This window comes from Dendrobates tinctorius, unplaced genomic scaffold (genome assembly GCF_039654945.1).
Source record: "Dendrobates tinctorius isolate UK_male_01 unplaced genomic scaffold, ASM3965494v1 ptg000229l, whole genome shotgun sequence".
In the NCBI taxonomy this organism is placed as follows: domain Eukaryota; kingdom Metazoa; phylum Chordata; class Amphibia; order Anura; family Dendrobatidae; genus Dendrobates; species Dendrobates tinctorius.
Genome location: NW_027361896.1, coordinates 660,707 through 664,654, shown reverse-complemented (window position 1 = coordinate 664,654; position 3,948 = coordinate 660,707).

Genomic DNA, 3,948 nt, shown 5'->3' with positions numbered 1-3,948 from the left:
CTCTGAAAAAACTTTTTGTTTCGAAAGGACCTTTTAAAGCCCATAGGGCCTAGATTTGGGAATCCCTTTTTATCCCCTGCCTTTTGGAGGATGTCATCCAGCGTTTCCCCGAATAGGAATTTCCCTTCACAAGGGATGGCGCATAGCTTTATCTTAGTTTGTAAGTCTCCTGGCCAGCATTTAAGCCACAGCGTTCTACGGGCTGTGTTTGACAGGGCTGCCGCTTTGGATGACAACCTTACTGAGTCAGCTGATGAGTCGGCTAAGAAGGCCGCTGCTCCTCTTATGACTGGCATGGATTCCAGGATTTTCTCTCTGGGTGTACCTTCCCTTAGCTGCCTCTCTAGTCGGTCCACCCATACCATGAGGGCTCTGAAGGTACAAGTTGCCGCTATTGCTGGCCTAAGATTTCCTCCTGCTGATTCCCAAGTGCCCTTGAGGAAGGTATCAGCTTTTTTGTCTAAAGGGTCCTTCAGAGTACCCATATCCTCAAAGGGGAGTGCAAATTTCCTTAAGGCCTTTGCGACCGCCACGTCTAGCTTCGGGGCTTTGTCCGAGGATGTGGACGCCTCCTCGTCAAATGGGTATTTTCTTTTAAGGGAGGGAACCGTGGAGTTCTTCCTATCTGGTCTCTCCCATTCTTTTTTTATCAGGCCCTGTACATTCTCATTTAATGGAAATACTCTGCGTCTCTTTTGGCCCAGTCCCCTGAACATTATGTCCTGGACTGATCTATCAGGCTGAGGGTCTGCTACCCCCATGGTAGACCTTACTGCCTTTACTAACGTGTCCACCTCATCCAGGGGAAAACAATGACGACCCTCTGTTTCCTCATCTGAGGATGACAAGTCGGTGTCCGAAGTATGGGAGGTAACTTCCCCTGACGAGACTTTTGACTGGGAGCCTACTACTGTGTCCCTCTTTTTCCCCCTCCCTTTTTGTTTTAGGGATGAAAAGGCGCTCTGAAACTCCGATCGGATTACCACTCTTTGATCTGAGGCGTAATCCGGGGTTTCATCACAGAGAACTTCCTGTATGCAGGAGTCGCAGAGTTTTTTTTATCCCAGGAAGCTGGTAGCGGGTTGTTACAGGTGGGGCATTCCCCGTTCTTTCTTGTTTCCCTAATAATGGAAAGAAGTCTACTACAGTGGGGAACATTCACGTACATCACTTACCCCGTATGCGTGGTTGCAGGTACCGGTTGATCCATGGAAGGTGACTTGCTCCTCGCAGTCGATTTGCTCCCCTGCGTGGAGTGGCTACTGGACCGGCCTTCGCGCCCATCCTTTTCCCGGCGATGGTGTTGCCTGTGCTGCTGCTGTTTAGGCTGCTGCATTGGCTGCTCCTCGTGCTGGTCGCTGTCCTCCATGCTCACAGGACGCTTCCAGCATGGAGCAGCTCCAGTGTTCTCCTTTTGAATTTCCCGGCCGTGACGTCACCGCCTTCTCCCAGCCTGCACCGCTGTGCCCCGGGGAGCACGCAATGCGCATGCGCCGACCGCGGGGACCCGGAAGTCATCCCATTTCCGGGGCAACGCCATCTTGGTACACCTCTGTACCACGGCGCTGCCCGCGCATATATCGGCGTCCCCCAGCCCCATTCTCCTTTCCGGAGCGGCGGCTCGGTCCTTTCCCGCCCGCTCACCCTGTACAGCCCCTCAGCTACAGCGGTGGCGGCTTCCCCGCTGCCAGGACTGCAAACCGGACGGCCCTGGACTCCTCTTCTACCGGGTAAGCTGCTGCCGCTGCTGGTTCCACGGGTCACCCGTCAAGGACAGGAACCCAACTGGGGGTGGAGGAGAGGTGCCGCCTTTTTATCTGTAGGTTCCTGTCCTTGATGGGCGGACCTCCTCTCTCTGTGGTGCTGTCATGGGTGAGAAATAACTTTAGTTTTAAAAAATAAATGTGCAATTTTTATTGTTCAAAAAAAGTTTGGTTTAATGTGTCTCTCGCCGCCAACACAAACTGCGCCGTACATTTTTCTTTTTTGTCAACACATAGCTCCATTAATGACACGTTTACGCGTGCCAATCTTGGAGATATGTGTAGTCAAAACCAGAAATCTAGATGACTTGTATTTTCCACATCAGTCTCTTCAGTCAGGTAATAAAACACAGACTGAATAGAGGATGGTGTTGAGTGCAAGGCCTATCTATTGTTACCTTGGTTTGTATCCAAAACAGTAACTTCACTATGGTGTGTTTTAACATCATACATCATTTAACTTTTTTGATACAATCCAAGGTTATTATAGACATTGTAATTAACCTCTTCCTCTATTCAGTGTGTGTGTGGATAAACTGAGTAGATGATGTGGAAAATACCCGCCATATGTACAATACCCTGGCCTTGTCTCATAGCGATCACACCTGGGCAGGTGAATACACATGAGTTGTAACCAGCAGCGTCGCTTCAATCTGCATATGTATAACTCAGACTGTAGCGCTGCTGCAGTTAACCTCGTATGTGTATTCTCCCAACAATGTGAGATAAGCGTCTGAAGTGTGGATGCTTTAGTTTTGCCGTCCTCACTTCAGCATGACACCAGGCCTGGGTATTGTAGAAGTTGTATCATCTTTATTATGTATACAGTCTTGAGTTCTAAACTGGCCACAGTGATGCTAATACAACTAATATGGATAGTCAGTGTTTTTAGGTGCCATAAATAGTTAATTATGCTCCTGTATTCCAAAATGAATAATTGTAACATCATGACAGGTGACAAACAGTTGTATTATCTCCACCGTCACATCACACCGAACTCAAAGTGTAAATGAAGGATGCACAAAAAACATCATCATGAATTCAATCGTACAACTGGCCAGTTTATTATATTGAAGTGTAAAAAGACCGAGTGCACTCGGTACAGGTATCAACAATTTTTTTTTTTATTAACATAAACACAAAAGTAAACTTTGTTACACCATTTGGTCTTACCAGGCCACCCATCCTAGATCTTAGTTGAAGTAGGCCACAAATTGGTCCCTCATTTGGCCAACTTCAATGGATGACCTGAGAGGGTGCTGAATAAATTCTGGCAAGGGGTTAGGAGCGGCATCATCTAGTTCAAAGTTCGGGTGATCTCTAACCATAACAAAATTGTAGAAACCTTCTCAGCTTATGAATAAACCAAATTACAGTCCAAATTATAAAGACCTAAAAAGTTTTTATTAATTACACAATAAAAGAAAAACCAGACAAACAGGACATAATACAATACCATAAAATGTCATAATGTAAGAAGGTAGTTACATAGTGAACACATAAGCCATGAGTAAATATGGTGATCATAAAAATTCCATCCGCAAAAAAGTGCATATAGTGAGCAGACACTGAGTCTGAAAACTCAAATAATGTGCATAGGAGATGTAATAAGATCATAAATACCCGTGATCAATGGCTCAATGCGTCTCCAGCTCCCTCCAACGTACGTTTCACCTACCGTGGCTTTCTCAAGGAGTGAGGTAATGGTGCAAAAGGGGAAGTATTTATGTGTAACCCAAACCAATAGAAACTCTTGGTTCCCATATACAAGTAATCAAAAGAATAAATAGAAATAATAGTGATGAAACCCCGTATTCAATATAATATCTCCCAACCTAATCGCATATATCAGAAATCAAAAAGATTTCATCACTATTATTTCTATTTATTCTTTTGATTACTTGTATATGGGAACCAAGAGTTTCTATTGGTTTGGGTTACACAAATACTTCCCCTTTTGCACCATTACCTCACTCCTTGAGAAAGCCACGGTAGGCGAAACGTACGTTGGAGGGAGCTGGAGACGCATTGAGCCATTGATCACGGGTATTTATGATCTTATTACATCTCCTATGCACATTATTTGAGTTTTCAGACTCAGTGTCTGCTCACTATATGCACTTTTTTGCGGATGGAAATTTTATGATCACCATATTTACTCATGGCATATGTGTTCACTATGTAA